At 41.7% G+C, this 19,927-nt stretch overlaps 1 protein-coding gene across 1 annotated transcript in view; it reads left to right on the plus strand.

Annotated features, from left to right (window-relative positions):
- Window positions 1-947: 947 nt before the first annotated feature.
- LOC126268131 (uncharacterized) overlaps window positions 948-19,927 on the plus strand; it is a 1,167,451-nt gene continuing 1,148,471 nt past the window's right edge. The window contains exon 1 of the mRNA XM_049973661.1: window positions 948-1,066. The gene's annotated coding sequence lies outside the window, so the exon portion shown is untranslated. The remainder of the gene's footprint in view (window positions 1,067-19,927) is intronic.

The raw sequence follows: 19,927 nt of genomic DNA on the forward strand, positions 1-19,927 counted from the left end.
AATTTCACTGTCTTTCTACCTCTTTCCGTAGATGCTCACGACAGTGGCAGGCGAACATTCGACCAGATTCGCTGTTTTCAAGATACTGGCTCACAGACTCTTCGTAATAAATAATTTTTGTCGAAGTCGCCTCTCGATGGATTTCCCCATTTGCGGTCGATATCTTCGCTAGGTTGATCCCTAGTCCGTGTCTGTTCGGCTTACATACTTTTGGTAGCACGTCGCATGCCCTCAACGCCACCACGCTGCATCTGTGGGCAGTGGTCATAGTGCTTTGGCTCATGAGTTTAGTTACTATTAGACCCACGATTCTGTTATGTTCAAATGGTTCAAGTGGCTGTAAGCACTATGGGACTTGACATCCGAGGGCATCAGTCCTCTAGACTTCGGACTACCTAAACCTCACTAACCTAAGGATATCACACACATCCATGCCCGAGGCAGCATTCGAACCTGCGACCGTAGCAGTAGCGCGGTTCCAGACTCAGGCGCCTAGAACCGCTCGGCCACAGCGGCCGGCGTCTGTTTTGTTACTTAATGTGTCACATTTAGAGGAGATACTGACATGCTGAAACACCGCAGAGCTTGATTTAAAATAAGACACTGCTTGATGACCTTCTTGATCCTCCTCCATTCTCCCCGCTATGCACTAGCGACAGGGATGTCCTTCAGCTTCAGCAACTTTCGTCTGACGCGCGTCTGTCACTGAAAGTGCCCCTGTGGTTTGCTTCCCAGTCTGTACAGTCGTCCCTGTTAAACTTGACGCTTCTGGCCCTCTGTTGATAAGACCTGTACCTTCAGAGCGCTTGGAAGTTGAACCCGTGACCCGCAGTGTGCACGTCGTCCGTCTACACGTGCTGTGCTGCGCGCGCATCTCGCACATGCGCAGTCGGATCGCCGGTGGCCGCGACGACGGCGTGGGACCCCCGCCCCGCCCAGTAGCGCAGTGCCGCCAACGCCCGCGACGCGTCCGGACGGGCTTCAGACGCGCGTCTGACGTAGCGAGCGCGTGCAGGTACAGCCGCGTACAGCCATCCGGCAGCAGGGTACGCTGCCACCAACACAGGTAGAGCACTGCGCCGCGCAAGCAATCGCGCTGTCTCATCTAAGAGTCCTGCTGGTGAGTGGCCAAAGTTACCGCCACTCTGGTCAAGGTGTCGGAAATCAGACCGCCGCACGAGAGAACCGGAAGAACCAAGCTTGCGTAAGACATTTCGTGAGGAACGTGGCATACAAACATATCAGAAAAATTGATTAGGGACGAAATAAATGATGGATACCATTAAAGCGGCAATGCTGCAAATAATGACCGAAATCCAACATTAAAATCCATTAATATATGTATCAATAGTTTGAGGGTTTCTTTTTTTCTTTGTTTGTAGAGTGTAAGTGTCTCTTGATCTTCTGCAGGAGGTCCAAGATGTTATTCAAGAACCAGTAATTTCGACGACAGGAACTGAAGCAGTTGAAATTTACCAGACGAGCACTGCAAAGCCTACTACATAAGCGCTTAAAGTTAAATTACCACAACTCAAAGGTGAGGTTTAGAACTAATAGTTCGTGACTACCGTTCAAATGGTTCAGCCGGCATCTCGTGGTCGTGTGGTAGCGTTCACGCTTCCCACGCCTGGGTTCGATTCCCGGCGGGGTCAGGGATTTTCTCTGCCTCGTGATGGCTGGGTGTTGTGTGATGTCCTTAGGTTAGTTACGTTTAAGTAGTTCTAAGTTCTAGGGGACTGATGACCATAGATGTTAAGTCCCATAGTGCTCAGTGCCATTTGAACCATAAAATGGTTCAAATGGCTCTGAGCACTATGGGACGTAATATCTGAGCTCATCAATCCCCCAGAACTTAGAACTACTTAAACCTAACTAACCTAAGGACATCACACACATCCACGCCCGAGGCAGGATTCGAACCTGACATCGTAGAAGTCTCGCGTTTCCGGACTGAAGCGTTTAGAACCGCTCGGCCACCGCGGTCGGCGTGACGACCGTCAGAGCTGTAATGTCCAAATGGGTTTACCATGAATGTATTGATGTTTTCTTTGGCTGTACTTACAAAGATAGCTTAGGAAGTCTTTATACTTTATGTTGTACGTTTGAGATGCGTGTTTTTTTTTTTGATTCAACTGAAAATTAGATCCAAAATTTCTGAAAAACTGTTACCACTATGGGAACTCTGAAAACCAGGACGTGTCGTTCATGGCTTGTGTTCCGTACATACCAATGAACTCCCGATCAACAGTAGAGTTGTTTATACGTTTGTTATTGACGCTGTAAGAATAAACATGCAGCACACAGAGAGACTGATTAGCTCGTATCATTTACTTAATTTAAAAGACGATAGGTGCTGAAATATTTGCATAACCTAATGAGATATGAAAAAAATTAAGCTCTAATCTACTTGGCAAACAACTTTAGCTCCCAATACCACGAAAGTGGTAACAAAGGATGACTACTTTTGACTCCAAGGGTTCTTCTGTTTAGCACTGACATGAAGAATATACTACAACGGTAATTTGCCATATATATATATATCAACATACTGAACCACATATATAGTTCATTATGTTGAAGTAGAGCATGGGGATTTCCTGAGAACCTTACATTCTTAACATGAGGTGTATATTCAGAAGCTTTCTTTTTCAATCGCATTTCTCACCTCTAATAATGTTCACTAAACTGTTTCACGGTGTTGATCATCCCATAAAGGAGCATCGCCAGCATTCACAATGGCTCGTTTATTAGCTGACTACGTAGCGTCTGTGATACGGAGGCCCATTGTTTTGTTGCTTCCGATGCTTGCAAATCAGCCGCCTGGATTACTAGTTAGTATACATAAATCAGCAGTACGTCTGTCTCCTTTAATGGGCAATTAAAATGCAAATGCAAGCTGTGGACCAGCTAATGCACCAACCAGTCGCCGTGAACTATTATTTTTCAGGTTGTAACGCCACTTTTCAGGGGGACTATGCTTTTCTGCTGCCATCTCAGCTGCCATTGTATATGGACCGCTAGCGTTTATCGCCTTCTCTTGACCTGCGCAGCGTTCACGCAACTGGCCCGAAAACAGCTCCGTGCCTCACGCTCTGAGAAATGTTTGAGTGACTATTCTCTTCATTTCATTTCGGAGTCTTCTCCACGCTGTCTGTATTTAATGACACTTTTAATGTGTTTCTGTGTACTGCGGCTATTAATACGAATAGCATTTCCATAAGTGATTTTAACGAGTAGTTAGTTGCTGAATTTTACATAGCTGCTTTATTCTCCCATCTCTTGTGCCATTCGGCTCAGGTTAGACGAACATTTGATCTCAGATTAGCTTTCATTTGTAACGATGCTTTTTACACAAACTTAAGCCACCCGTCATGTCATGGGAAAGTTCCCTTACTAATCATAGCACATTTGGAAGCTTGGAAGGTAAAGGAAGCTTTTTATTTAGAGAAGAATCGCTGTAACGATGGTTGCTTCAAAGGAAATCAGAGTTGTTAGCGTTACCAGTACATTTTTGAAGCAATTCGTCTTTAACTCCTCTTTTAATTATGCGACACTAAAGAGCCATCTTTGCGGAATTACTAGCATATTAAACTTGGAGGATAAGTACTTGGGGATGATACGGCTCCTTCGTCTGCCTTATATATAACATTTATTGAGACTTAATTTACATGTGTTACCCGTTTGTCTACAACAGGTTTTGAGACACATACAACATAACTGGAAGACAGTAGCACATTTAAGAATCTGTAATAACAACAATAATAATTATAATAATATTGTCATAGAAATAATAATAATAATAAAACAATTAAGTACTAGGAAAAAAGGGAAACAGTAGAACGAGAGTGACCACATTCTACCCGAATTGTAAGTTACTTAGTTTGATGGTAGATGTTACGAACGAAAATTACTGTGTACCGCTAAACTCTGCACATCGTAACATTAAGCAGCAAATCACTTCATATTACAAACAACAAGACGACACGCAGAAGAGAAATGGGGGCAACTCTTAAATAAACGTGTTCAACACATTTGATAACAATGATGGTTCTTAATTTGGTGAGCACCTGAGAAACACTTGACACATCAGGTGTATTCCTTTGTGCTCTCAACTTTAGCAGTTCCCTGTTCGATCTATCATAGCATATTTTCCGGCCATCAAGGTTTCCTAATGAATAGCTGCTTCTCTGTGTGTAAGTTACTGTAAAACATGATTATATTTACCGACCTCGCCACATTTGCAACTGTTGGCCTTTTGTCGATTTTAAGCATATGTAGAGGACATGGTCCATGCCCCGTTATGAAATGGCCATGCCTGTTATCTGATTACTATATGCATTCCTTTCCTTCAATTTTGTCTGTTGGAAGATTGTACATACAAAAGACACTAAGGATGTTGTTTAAGTCCCTCTGCCACGTACCGGTTTTGCGAGAAGGAAAGAGATGACTAGTATCTGGAGCAGACTCCACCTTACGTACTCCGTGAGGTCAAAGGTCACTGCATACAAACTCCACTTTGTCGCCGCTCTGACACCTCCATTTTACAGTGTTTTGTGTCGTTTCCTAAGAAGAGAGGTACTGTTTGTCACGTTTCGGGTCTTTTACAACTCTCCTTTTGTTACTTCCCCTTGTCCCTGTTTCATATGATACGTGACTGGCTTATTCGCGTAATCTCTTGGCAAACAAATTCAGAAAATTGTATCAAACGTCCTTTGGTAATCAATAATATCTGTAAATAACAGTATTTTATTAATATATTTCAAAGATAGTAATGGACGACTTAAGGCATGATGCCTTAACACCAATTAGTAGTCCTTCTTATGAAGACATGACTGATGACGACGTATTAGTATGGCAACAATGCGTAGACGAAAGTTTCGTAGTAGTCTTCATTTCAATCATGTGAAACATATTTTGCTTCAGTTATACAAGAAATCTAGCAAACAGTGGATTTATATAAACACGTAGATTTCGGCTTCCAATACTGTAGAAACCTCTTAGACGTGGAAACTTCCTAGAAGATTAAAACTTTGTGCCTGACCGAGACTCTAACTCGGAACCTTTGCCTTTCGCGGGCAAGTGCTCAACCATTTGAGCTACCCAAGTACGACTCGCCCCCTCCTCACAGCTTTACTTCTGCCAGTACCTCGTCTCCTACTTAGACGTTGTACTACATCGTCGAGTACTAACCAATATAAACAATAGACGTACAACCAAAACGAAAATATCGACACGTGTTTCTAAAGGAAGTGTAATAGGACCTTCTTTATTCTCAGCATACATTGTCTCCAAAAAGTATAGAATATAACAATCACAGTCATACATAAATAGCAAAGAAACGATCAATAGCTATTTATTTACCGGGTAATACGTACATTTTAAAATGAAACGCTATTCGGGTTCATTACTTCCTTAATTTCTAGATAAATCTACGTTATTTAAAATCATACCCCAGTTGATGCCAAGCAAATATTCGTCTAGGAAACAGGTTCCAGGTGCGGTGCCGCAGTGACATACACCCTTCGCCTTTTCCTTTTGAAATTATGTTTCTTCCACTTTAGCGCATTGTTAAGTTTTCAAAGCCACTCAGTAATATGGGTCGAAAACGTCGTGTAACTACGCAAGAAGAGAAAGAAATATGCATGAGATTGTTTCGAAAGGGAAAATCTTTTCAAGAAAGCGGAGAAACCATTGGCAGACCTATGAGTGGAGTGAAGACTATAATATACTGGTTTTATCACAACAATGCGTACGAAAGTGAGTCATGAAGTTATCGTCTTGCAGGTCTGTACGAGGTGGAAAAGCGACAGTTAATTAAAGAAGATAAATACAAAACTATGCGCTCCAATACTTGCTACTGCGGAGCTTATTTTACCACAAGATGTAATAAAATGTGCCTTATGAAGCTCGGTATGAAGGCCGAACAGCGCGTAGAAAATTGTACATCAGTAAAATCAACAGAAAGAAGCGAGCTTATTTTCAACAGAAAATAAATCGTTTAAATGGTTCTGAGCACTATGGGACTTAACTTCTGAGGTCATCAGTCGCCTAGAACTTAGAACTAATTAAACCTAACTAACCTAAGGACATCACACACATCCATGCCCGAGGCGTGATTCGAACCTGCGACCGTAGCGGTCGCCCGGCTCCAGACTGCAGCGCCTAGACCCGCACGGCCGGCCACAGAAAATAAATCCGATGGGTTTTCTTTCTGGTGGTATTTACTAAAGAGACTCTATTTGAGCTGTTTGGGAAAAACGAACGAGTAACAATATGGAGAAAAAGTAACTGTGAACTTGAGGAAAGAAATGTAACAGCTGAGTTAAACTTGGAGAGGTTTGGTCTTGTCGGTTGTTGCATGAGTGCAAATGGTGTGGAGCACTTGTGTTTTATTGTTGGAATTATGTACCAGAAGATTTACATAAACATCCTAAAACACATCTGTCCAAAAGTAGGAATAATTTGGGCCTTTCTGGGAATTATATTTACACACACGATAATGATCCGAAAGAGAGAGCTGCAGACGTAAGACTGTGACTGTTGTATAACACTTCTCTCTGGGTGCTGGCACCACTGCCATCTGCAGACATTAATCCAAATAGAGAATTTGCGGAACACACTCGAAAAAAATATGAGGAACCGTCAGACATCCAAAAGAAATGATTTAAAACAACAGAATCTCTGGCGAAATCAATGCTAAGGAGAATGCAAGAGAAAATAAAGAGGAAAGGATAGCCTACTAAATACCAGCCCGTAATAATCTAATGTCAGAGTGTTACTTTCAGTGTTGCAGATGAATAGTTATTTTACATCGTAGATTACTCATCTTCACTTCTGAATGTTTGTCTATGTTTATGTAAATAAACATGTGCTTTTTTAATTGAATACTCCTTTTTAGCGATCAGTAAACAAGAACTTCTTCCTGCCGAGCTTCACTCTGATAGTTTTCCACGATTTATACAGCCTTGTGCATAAAATTATGTATTAGACGAATACTTTTTGCAGTATGTGTACATGAACGGCGTATATCAGAGGAGCTCGGCAACATTATTAAATTGTTCACAGGCGATGCGTTGGATAATCAGAAGAAAATGCAGAAAACCTCGGCAAATGTTTTTTCTTGATGAAATTAATGTTTTTTCTTTTCAAAGACGATAAATAATAGATAATACTTACAAGGAAAAGAAATAACACGGTAATATCAGAGTATATGATTGATGAAAAACATACTGAGCACATCACTTCGTACAAATATTTAGGGCCACACTGGAAAGCGATATGAAATGCGGTATGAATGAAAAAGATGGAAAGAATGGAAGACTAAGATTTGTTGGAATGTATCTGGTATTCGCAGTGTATCCATAAAAGAAATAGCATGCAAGACACTAGGGCAAGCCAGGTGAGGTGGCCGAGAGATTCTAGGCGCTACAGTCTGGAACCGCGCGACCGCTACGGTCGCAGGTTCTAATCCTGCCTCGGGCATGGCTGTGTGTGATGTCCTTAGGTTAGTTAGGTTAAATAGTTCTAAGTTGTAGGGGACTGATGACCTCAGAAGTTAAGTCCCATAGTGCTCAGAGCCACTTGAACCACTAGGGCAAAACAATTCTAGAGTGCTTTCTGTCAACGAGATAAGGAAATTACGAAACCTCGGGTAAAATTATAAATTCATATGTTTAAGTAGAGTTAAAAAAGTGAGAGTTCTTCCTGTGCTAATATTTATCACAAATTTACAAAATTACTAAGATAATATTTTTAAACATTACGCATTTGAAATAATAGACATTCGTAGTTTTATTGCTTTTGTGTGTGCAGTTATACACCGTGCGTACGTCAGGCATGACTTCTAAAAGAAATTCGGTGTTAGTTTATGGTACAAGCTCGCACACGCTCTACTTCGCTTTCAAAACAACCACAGAATGACTTCCGAAAATATAGCGCGTAATAGTACAGTACACGAGATGCGCCGCACCCTCTCCATGTCTTCTCTGTCTCTTTGGTCCCTGTATAAGGGAACCTTATCAAGTCGACATGACAACAAACGAATTCAAAAACGGTCTGGAAGGTGCGTTATAGCTCGATATAGCTCTCATGAATGTCTAACAGAAATGCTCGGAGAACTTAAATGCGAATACTTGAAATAATGGTGACAATTCACACGAAGACTTGTATTTATGGAATATTGTGTGACCGCTCTGCTGCGAACGTAGGAAGTCAGTAGGGATCACTAGATTAAGACGAGAGCAACTAGGATTTACAAATAGTCATTCCTTCTCTTAAGTACACGGTAGCGAATAGCTATGGTTTGTACGGTGTGCCCTCCGCCATACTCTATACAGAATGTGTATGTAAATGTAATTCCCACTTTTTTAGAAAAATCCGGCCACCAGTTTTGCAAGTCTTATGATTGCACTGATACAATCGGGGAAACTCTATTTCTTTTGTTAGGTTATGAAGCCTGTAGGTACAAGTAGTGCACATCCGATAAAAACACAATTGACATCAATTCGTAAAAAAGCAACTAGTGTTCATTATTTTTAGGACGTATTCTCCGATCTAAACACGATGATCATGCAGTTCATAACAGAGCACTGCATTCAGTAATGGCGCATTGTGCTCGCATACATTAATGAAATGAATGCAGACATGAAGGAACATTTAACGTCGAGTCAGTGTCCAGATTATTAATGACGTAGCACGATTACAGTTCGTCAAGGATGGTGAAAAAATCGACCGTGCCATTTTCAAAGGAATCGTGCAGGAATTCGTCTTAAGCTTTTTAGAGGGGGAGAAATTTAATCAACCACCAGGGGATTTAAACTCGGTGCATTAACTACTCCAATTCCTCGCTCGGCGCGCATCTGTTAGCCATGAAACAGGAAACTGCGTCACTTAGGTTGACGTTTGACATTGCCACACCAGCTACACCGACGAAACAAATAATATATGCGTTGCAATAATTTTCTGGGGGTATTTTTACTCCGTCGTTGCAATCACAAGAAAATATGCGTTTTTCTCTCCAGACGCGGTTCGCTTTATTCAAGTAAAGCATGATCAGTGATTTGTAATGAAATATATTTACAATCCGATTTGTTTTCTAGAGTTCGTTAACAAATTGTTGGTTTTTGATTCCGGTAATTTCTACTTGGTTTTCCACCTACATCGAGAAATGCCGTCTGCTAGAAGAATTTTGATTCTTTTCTTCACTAGGCACTGATATTTGTGATATATTTTACGCTGCTTTGCAGAACAAACATTTTTGATGTTTTGTGCTGTGTTAGCCGTCAAAAGTGGATAGTTTTGCAAAGCAGAGTGTAATAATACCACAGTTATCAGGGCCTAACGGAGAGAGGAAACAAAAACGTGCTAACAGACGGTATTTCCTGATGTAGGCGGAAAGCCGAGCAGAAATTACCTCCACGTAAAAACCAATAATTTGTTGACGAATTGTCTTTCGATCTATGAAACAAATAAGGTTGTAAACATCTTTAATTACAGACCACTGGAGGTGTTTTACTTCAATAAAGCGCGATGTGTCTGGTGAGAAAAACACGCATTTTCTTGTATCTGAACGGTGGAGCAAAATACCCTTGGAAATTGTTAAAGAACTACACTCAAGATATGGCCATACATATGAGGAATTTAACTGTAATTATTATTTGTTACTACAACACTATCTAGATGATGCAGAAGCTAGATTATATTTTATTTCCTTACTAATTACAGTACTTATTTGACGATTGTTTGAAACGAGAATAATGTTTCACCTCACTGCAGCATGTTGACTGTATCCTAAATGAAACATGCTGAATGAACAAAGTGCGTTTACAATATAGTCACTATAGCAGCTGACTGACGAAGGTAATGAACGCATGGAGTTAGTCGAAGAATTGCTTCCTGACATAATGATTCTCCAGAGCCAACAATTATGTCTTGAACAAGTAAAACCAAAACTCTACTGGGGTTTTAGCTCATGAGGTTACAGTGGCTATTCTTTGCAAATATAACGAAATATACCCTCTCACAAATTGGATAACGTGGTAGCAATAGTGGTGGCCAAAATGATGATAGCTGAATATTACAATTGGAATGCAGTATCGAAAGAGGTGATGCCGTGATCGTAAAGGGCAGAAGAGAGAGGACGTACATGATCCGCAGACGACAGAAAATCTATCTGTACTGAAAGACAGAGCTGAGCGGTAGAGACATGGGAATGTGCACGCATGTTTTAATCATGCTCTCTTTCACCTAATTTGTTACAGTCACTCCCGTGTTTTATCTACTCGCCGCTGACATCGTGTTCTGAGTCCTGGGTTCCCGCACGTTGCTTCAGACTTGGGTAGGCCTGCAACGTGGAGAAACAGGAGGAGAAACTTGAAACATGAAACAGAAAATGTAGCGTGCAAGTCGACGAAGTGCCTTCAAGTCGCATGGCTTGCAGCTGACGGAAAGCCTCACGAAACTGCTTTTATTTAATCAGTTAGATAAGAAATGTGCGAATGCTTTCAAAAGAGATGTGGAACTGCTGTTTTCGTCATACGTGCTCCCCGCTTATCACAAATTTCTCGGTACCAATGACCTCTATTAGTGAGAGAAGTGAAATAATACTAAGAGAGACAGAAACCTGATGACACAGTAATGTGAGAATGTAACGTGGTCCGACATCAGAAGGCTCAAAGGACATTAGTTTATGTTTGGCGACGCTTCACACAAACGGGTGTGGTCTACAGGTGCCACACAGGTGGTGCAGCGTGTGAGGGCAGAAGTGTGTGTGTGTGTGTGTGTGTGTGTGTGTGTGTGTGTGTGTGTGTGTGCGAGCGTGCGCACGCAACTTGGACAGATTGCGAAAGGCCTTATTACGTAAACGTTGCAAATCTCAAACTGCAGCCATCTTACCTACACCAAGTAACTGCGCACAACAGGTTCTGATTACAACTCAGTTCCTGGTAGCCTCTATTGCTCTTCCCCTCCCCCCTCCTCCTTCCTCTACGTCCGTTCGGTTATCCACTAACTGTAATGTTCTCCTGTTTTATTTTTATTTTTTATTTTATCATATAATCTGAGACATCTGGAGTCACATCCTTTCTATTTTTAAAATGTACCTTTTATTAAAGCACTTTTCCTTTCTACTTTGGCTGTCATCTGTAACTTGAAAGTCTAACTATACGGCTTGCTGCAAACAGCTTATGCCACCTACACTACTGGCAATTAAAATTGCTACACCACGAGGATGACGTGCTACAGACGCGAAATTTAACCGACAGGAAGAAGATGCTGTGATATGCAAATGATTAGCTTTTCAGAGCATTCACACAAGGTGCTGACACCTACAACGTGCTGACACGAGGAAAGTTTCCAAACGGTTTCTCACACACAAACAGCATCTGACCGCCGTTGCCTGGTGAAACGATGTTGTGATGCCTTGTGTAAGGAGGATAAATGTGTACCATCACGTCTCCGACTTTGATAAAGGTCCGATTGTAGCCAATCGCGATTGAGGTTTATCGTATCGTCACATTGCAGCTCGCGTTAGTCGAGATCCAATGACTGACTGTTCGCAGAATATGGAATCGGTGGGTTCAGGAGGGTAATACGGAACGCCGTACTGGATCCCAACGGCATCGTATCACTAGCGGTCGAGATGACAGGCATCTTATCCGCATGGCTGTAACGGATCATGCAGTCACGTCTCGATCCCTGAGTCAACAAATGGGGACGTTTGCAAGACAACAACCACCTGCACGAACAGTTCGACGACGTATGCAGCAGCATGGACTATCAGCTCGAAGACTATGGCTGCTGTTACCCTTGACGCTGCATCACAGACAGGAGCCCCTGCGATAATGTACTCAACGACGAACCTGGTGCACGAATGGCAAAACGTCATTTTTTCGGATGAATCCAAGTTCTGTTTCCAGCATCAATATGGTCGCATCCGTTTTTGGCGACATCACGGTGAACGCACATTGGAAGCGTGTATTCGTCATCGCCATAGTCGCGTATCAACCGGCGTGATGGTATAGGGTGCCACTGGTTACACGTCTCGGTCACCTCTTGTTCGCATTGACGGCACTTTGAACAGTGGACTTTATATTTCAGATGTGTTACTACCCGTGGCTCTACCCTTCATTCGATCCCTGCGAAACCCCACATTTCAGCAGGATAATGCACGACCGCATGTTGCAGGTCCTTGGTTCAAACGGATCTGAGCACTATGGGACTTAACATCTGAGGTCATCAGTCCCATAGACTTAGAACTACTTAAACCTAACTAACATAAGGACAGTACTCATATCCATGTCTGAAGCAGGATTCGATTGATTGTTGCGACCGCAGCAGCAGCGCGGTTCCGGACTGAAGCGCCTAGAACCGCTCGACAACAACAGCCGGCTGTTGCAGGTCCTGTACGGGCCTTTCTGGATACAGAAAATGTTCTACTGCTGCCCTGGCCAGCACATTCTCCAGATCTCTCACCAATTGAAAACGTCTGGTCAACGGTGGCCGAACAACTGACTCGTCACAACTCGTGATGAATTCTGGTATCATGTTGAAGCTGCATGGGCAGCTGCACCTGTTCACGCCATCCAAGCTCTGTTTGACTCAATGCCCAGGCGCAGCAAGGCCGTTATTACGGACAGAGGTGGTTATTCTTTTGTATAGCTGTTGTGCCAATTTGTGAAGTATTTATGTAAAACAATTTTCAATTATCAATGTCTCCAATGTGCTATTTGAGGTTTTGTTAGTTTTTCAGATTATTTGATGATGATTACATTGAAACGTGTCATTAAACAAATCAGTCACCACAAGACATGTGACACTTCCATCTGTTTTTGTATTGTCATTATTAGCAACAGTTCAACGCTTAAAAATATTCAAAATGGGCGCATGCTTCTTACATGACTTTCTGTTACAGATAAAATAAACAGAATTCCTGAGAAGAATGTTCATTTTACTTCTTAATGCCACCGAAAAATGCCGTGAAGTCAGGAATGGGTGGGAGGAGGGAAAATGGCAGTCTAACAGTAAAGCGTGTGCCTGATACAGAAAGGGCGCCAGATCGAATCCAGTCCGCCCACGGAATATTTCAGTCTGCTTTTAACTTAGCCTTATCACATACTTTTCAGCAGAATGTATAATAAATATTGTCACAGAAACGACGTATCAGTACTCCTATATCACTTGTAAGCATGAGGAGATTGTACAGTGAAAGCTGAAGGCCAATAATATAAAACAATATATAGTGCATTTATACCGGTATTGATATTCATGAATAATACCTGATTATATCGACTCTGACAAAACGCACGTTAATCAGCCTCAAATGCAGTTTCCTCGACGTACAAGGTAGTAGACTCCTTCATAATAATTATTGATTCAAATGGCTCTGAGCACTATGGGACTTAACATCTGTGGTCATGAGTCCCCTAGAACTAAGAACTACTTAAACCTAACTAACCTAAGGACATCACACACATCCATGCCCGAGACAGGATTCGAACCTGTGACCGTAGCAGTCGCGCGGTTCCGGACTGAGCGCCTAGAACCGCTAGACCACCGCGGCCGGCCTCATAATAATTATTAAATAATGACAGTGTCCACTTCGCGTTCACTATACTTCACATTTAAATGTCTACGAAAATACTGTTACCGTATCGATCCACCTTTATGATCACAGTAAAAATCTCTTCGTTTCGATGTACTTGTCTGAATACACGTACGTGTTCGAAAATGTGTGTATCGTACTTTACATATACGAGGGTAAGGCAATTATTATCCGCAATTTAGTTACAGTTTTGTTTATTTTGGCAGTACTGTCGTTTTACGTTGATGACGCATGCTTTGTTTATTTGTTGTTATATCTTTGCAATTTTCAAGCTGCTAGGTTAGTTTCGTTATCGCTTCCGTGCTGTTAATCATGGCTGCTCTGCTGTGTATTTGCACCAAAGAAACGCTACAACGGTAGCGTTCTCGTTTCCCGCGCCCGTGTTCCCGGGTTCGATTCCCGGCGGGGTCAGGGACTTTCTCTGCCTCGTGATGGCTGGGTGCTGTGTGTTGTCCTTAGGTTAGTTAGGTTTAAGTAGTTCTAAGTTCTAGGGGACTGATGACCATAGATGTTAAGTACGATAGTGCACAGAGCCATTTTTTGTTTGAAGAGCAACACTCAGTGATCCGTTTTTTGTGGTCGGAAGGCGTATCAGGGGCCGAAATTCATCGAAGACTTTCGGTGCAATACGGGAACAGTGTTTTGCCACAAAGGAGTGTCTACGAACGGATTGAAAAATTCCGAAATGGTCGCACTAGTGTTACGCACGATGAAGGAGACGGACGACCGTTTATCGCCACAAATTAAGAAACCGAAACCATTGAGCGACCATGTGAAATAATTCTCTTAGACAGACGATCACCTATTGGCGAAGTGGCACATTTTCTGCAAATTAGTCACGGTTCTGCCTACGAAATCATCCACAACAGACTTGGGTTTCATAAAATTTGTGCAAGATGGGTCCCATAACAACTCACACAGTTGCATAAACAAAAGCACTTGGACATGTGCAAGAAACATTTAGATCCCCATGGTAACGAAAGGAACAACTTCTTGGAGAGGATCATTACTGATGACGAAACATGGATCCATCATTACGATCCGGAGAGTAAACGGCAGAGCATGGAATGGAAACATCCAAATTCGCCGTGCAAGGAAAAGTTCAAGACCCAAACGTCCGCAGGAAAACTGATGCTTACGGCTTTTTGGGAAGCACAAGGTCCAGTACTGGAACATTATGGGGGAAGGGCCACAACAATAAACAGAGAACGTTACAGTGAGATGCATACTTCCAGGCTAAAGTCTGCAGTTCGAAGCAAACGCGGAAGATTGCTGTCAAAAGTTGCTGTGTTGTTGCACGACAATGGCCGTCCGCATACTGCTGCCCACACTGCTGAAACGCTCCACAAACTCAAATTTGAAGTACTGCATGATCCTCCACGTAGTCCCGATCTTTCCCCTTCTGACTGTCTCTTGTTTGGTCCACTCAAACAGCCATTAAGGGGCCGTCGATTTGCCTCGGACGAAGCAGTGAAAGACGCGGTTCATTCCTGGCACGCAGCTCAACCGAGAACCTTTTATGATGCATCAAGAAGCTTGTACAACGATGGACCAAGAACGTTGAAACGCAAAGAGACTATGTCAAAAAATGATGTTCTTGTATCTTTCCTATTTGATTACAATAAAATTTTATAACTACTTTGCGTATAATAACTGACTTACCCTTGTATGTTACAGAAATCCTGTCCAGCGATCACTAATGTTCGCTCTTTCATATTTTACTTCAACAAATATCGATAGCTACAATGTTTACACTCTCCCTCGTCATGTTCAGATGGTTCAAATGGCTCTGAGCACTACGGAACTTCTAAGGTCATCAGTCCCCTAGAACTTAGAACTAATTAAACCTAACCAACCTAAGGACATCACACACATCCATGTCCCAGGCAGGATTCTAACCTACGACCGTAGCGATCACGCGGTTCCAGACTGTAGCGCCTAGAACAGCTCGGCCACAGCGGCCGGCCCTCGTCAAGTAAACTGAACATTCAAAACCTTAAAACGATTTGAATCAAATAATTATTTTGTAACAGAACAAAATCATACTGACAAATAAACAAACATGTCGTAATACAACGAAAATCGCTAATCTATGAATCACGTATTTGACGTAAAGAAACATAGATGTCCACACCAGTGCTGAAATATTAATTAAACAAACAATATTACACGCTACTGCTTTGCTCTTCATTGCAACCTTGTGTATGAACTCAAGTGTCTCTAGTTTTCATTATGCGAGGTACGTGTTGCAGTACGTGTTGTATCTCAATTCGTTTTCAAATACGGTCGCTCAAAGTTTTGTAAGAGTTTCCCAGACGCATAACCTCTGTACAGTCACGTCTCCCACAGCAGTTCATCGACCAGCTCCCACAATCTTATGTTAACCAAAACAAACACTTGATGAATCGTGCAGCTTGTCTTTGAATCTTTTACATATCTCCGCCGGCCGCGGTGGTCTCGCGGTTCTAGGCGCGCAGTCCGGAACCGTGCGACTGCTACGGTCGCAGGTTCGAATCCTGCCTCGGGCATGGATGTGTGTGATGTCCTTAGGTTAGTTAGGTTTAAGTAGTTCTAAGTTCTAGGGGACTAATGACCACAACAGTTGAGTCCCATGGTGCTCAAAGCCATTTCAACCATTTTTTTTTTTTTTTTTTTTTTACATATCTCCCTTTCATGTAGTAACTTCTTATCGGTTCCAGAGCGACGAAGAGTAATCAAGAATCAATCGAACTAGTGTTTTGTAAGTGACAGTTTCTTAGAAATCTTCCATAAATTCCTGAAATGTTGCCTACTTCCTCCACTACCTAATTTCTGTTGTCATTGCATCTCAAATCTCACTCATTGATGTTCAAGTGTTGTAACTTACAGGTTTGACAAACCGGCGATCCAATAGTAAAACGATATCTGATATTTTCCTAAATTTACGGGAATTTCATTATGTTTATTTATTTTTGGAGTTATTTGCATGTCTATGTACCGCACACTGTTTATCTGCCTTTTGTAACAAATTTCTATCTCGCCTGCGGTCATTGGACAGCGTCATACTGCAACAGACGTTATTCGCCATCTCATATATTACATTATTTAGCACTTGTGCCTCGGAGTATTTTGTTGTATGCATTCGCATACATGTAAATCGAGTCTTTGCGATAGAGAAGATGGTTATTAACTGTATGGAGAAGAAGTTCAGAAGAACTACACCTACATTTGTTTAGAGTTCGGCACAGTTCATAACTGCTTGGGATTTAGAATAGTGAAGGGAAAGCCAAGTCAAATACTGTGAATGCTACGCGCAGATCAGAGGTGTACATATTCCGCTTTTCACCTGCCAATGTTTACCTGGTAGCGAGGCAGGTGAACTGCCCCGCGTTATCAGCAGAACGGACAGATTGCTTTATGTCCACCGAAGCCAAGCCGCGCCCAACCAAAGCAGGCCAAACGAATCTCCCTCTGTACTCGCTACATAGCACATTACGTTGTACGCATTTATTGCAGTGCCATGAATTAAGGCAGTAAGCTGATGAAAAGTCTGTTTCGCCAGAGTATCACAAGACGTGGACCAATACAAAACATGTTGATTTTAGGTCATTTTTAGACCGGAAAATGGTGGATTCTATTTGTCCTTATTTTCCTTTTCGGCATTCTTCGGGTTTATATATTTATTACTGGCTATTATCAGTTCGAACAATCATCACGCCACCACCGATCGAGGTGGCGCAGTGGCTAGCACACTGGACACGCATTCGGCAGGACGACGGTTCAATCCCGCGACCGGCCATCCTGATTTAGGTTTTCCGTGATTTCCCTAAATCGCTCAGGGTAAATGCCGGGATGGTTCCTTTGAAAGGGCTCGGCCGACTTCCTCCCCCATCCTTCCCTAATCCGATGAGACCGATGACCTTGCAGTTTGGTCTCTTCCCCCGAACAACCCAAACAACCATCGCGTCATCGCTAATCCATGGTTTCTGTAGTAAGCAGTGTAAGTGGGCTTCTTCTGTGTTGGTAGGGCTTGTAGCGCTTTGCATTGGGTCTCTCTCTGACTGCGCTTTATTTGTAAGAGACTCTGTGGCTGATTGGACTCGTTGTTGGAAGTTAATCGCCAGTAGTATTGGGCAGTTGGAAGTTAGTTGCCAGCAGTGATGGAAGTACTGTTGGGCAGTTGGGGGCGAAGAGCCAGCAGTAATGGATGTTAGATGTGAGAAGTTAGCACTGATGGAGGGTAAAGGTCTGAAGTATTAGCGTGGGCTAACGATCTGGAAGTATCCGACTTGGAGACTGAAAACTATTCATGAATGTATGTCCTTGTACTGTATGTAAAAGACGATTTATATTCGTGTTTGAACTGAATGTCACATTATTAGGGTAAAAAATACATTATTTGGTTTTCAACAAAATCTTTCCTTTGCTAACCACATGCCTATTAGTAGTTAGTGGCTTTAGTGGTTAGACTCTTTTATTTACCTGGCAGTATTGCAGTAGTTCACGTAATGAAGATTTTTGTGAGGTAAGTGCTTAATGAAATGTATGGGTTATTGTCAGGATTGCTTCTTAAGCAGGGCCATTCTTTTGTATTAATTGTTTGAAGTCAGGATGCATTTTTTTTTTTTTTTTTTTTTTTTTTTTTTTTTTTTTTTTTTTTTTTTTTTTGAGCAGTTAGGATGCGGTGCGCCAGAATATTGTGGGCCAATGTTGGCGTGATAAGAAAAAGTAAAGAGAAAGTAGGCCCAATACGTTGAGTTTTACTCAGCTGTTTCCGACGGGGTCAGGGACTTTCTCTGCCTCGTGATGGCTGGGTGTTGTGTGATGTTCTTAGGTTAGTTAGGTTTAAGTAGTTCTAAGTTCTAGGGGACTGATGACCATAGCTGTTAAGTCCCGTAGTGCTCAGAGCCATTTGAACCATTCAGCTGTTTCACAATCAAATAACGTAGAAGTTTCGTCTTCTCAGTCATTCAGCAATTTAAGTACAGATTCACTCGTTTAAATAAAGAAGTTTCAGCAGATCTACCTGCGAAAATCGAGATTCTCTGCATCTGAGAACCTGAAGATGACTATTATACTGCAGCGCTAACTAAAGTAATCTTTTGAAAGTGTAGTTTCTGCAGCCTTATTGTGTTTCATCCAGATATGACCCTAGCTGCTCCAGTTATAATTACTTTCTCCTGCATGTGTATTGTGAGTTCGCTGAACTCATTCAGAGTGGTCAAAATAGTTCATTCCCAATTCCCTAAATGAAATTTAGCAAAAATGAAGTTCGTTTTTCATGTTATGTTAATCTGAAAAATAAATATCTGAAAGAAGCAGCTATTCATTCACACTAAGCTTTCTTCGCGCTACGTTGCATATCACTAGAATTCTGTATTTATAATTTGGTTAATTTTTTGCCGTTTTAAGTTATTATAGAAGTATTTACAAGTATTTTTCGCCAATGTATAGGCCTCTCGCCAATAAAAAAAATGCAGGAATGACATTAATTTCCAGAATTCATATGTGACTCTACACAAAACAATGTTTATTTAAACATCTTATATTCTCTGTTCCCTTGACCGACAGCAAATGTATATTTTATTTTGAAGAACAGATGTAAATGTTAACTAACTATCCTGCAGTTCCACTAAATGAATTATTTAAGCCAAACCAGAGCCTTCTAAAAATACTTCGCTAACTTAGTAAATGTAATGAATTGGAAACGGTTTACAAACAACAATGAATGTCATTTGAGAGGATTAAAACAAAAACGTTCAATCCCAAACAAAAATTAGTAAACGTTAGGAATTGGAAACGGTTTATAAACAACAATAAATGTCATTTGAGAGGATTAAAATAAAAAGATTTAATCCTAAACAAAATTTAATTGGTCTAATGTCCCGTCAACATCAAAGTCATTAGAGAAGGAACAAAAACTCGGATTGTGTCAGGAATCGCGAAGGAAATCCGCCTTGCCCTTTGAAAGGAACTATGCAGGCAATTTCCTAGAACGATTTAGGGTAGTCAGGGAAAACTTAAATCTGGATAGCCTGTCGCGGGTTTGAACGCCGTCTTCCCGAATGCGAGGTGAGTGCGCTAATAACTGCGCCACCTGACTCGGTACTTCAGAAAACCTCTCCGAAAAAGCGCAAGAAAGAAAACTGCACAATTATATACAAAATTTCGACTCGTGTTTTCCTATTTACTATCTATGGTTTTCAGTTCTGATGCATTATAGCTGAGTATATTCTTAGTGTGTGTACTGAATAGAGTTCGAGTGAATTAGCACAATATCGTTAAGTTTTTCTGCATAAAGACGTGATCGTTTCTTCTGATTACGTATCCCGCGCAACTATAGACTTT

Source organism: Schistocerca gregaria, chromosome 4, assembly GCF_023897955.1.
Source record: "Schistocerca gregaria isolate iqSchGreg1 chromosome 4, iqSchGreg1.2, whole genome shotgun sequence".
In the NCBI taxonomy this organism is placed as follows: domain Eukaryota; kingdom Metazoa; phylum Arthropoda; class Insecta; order Orthoptera; family Acrididae; genus Schistocerca; species Schistocerca gregaria.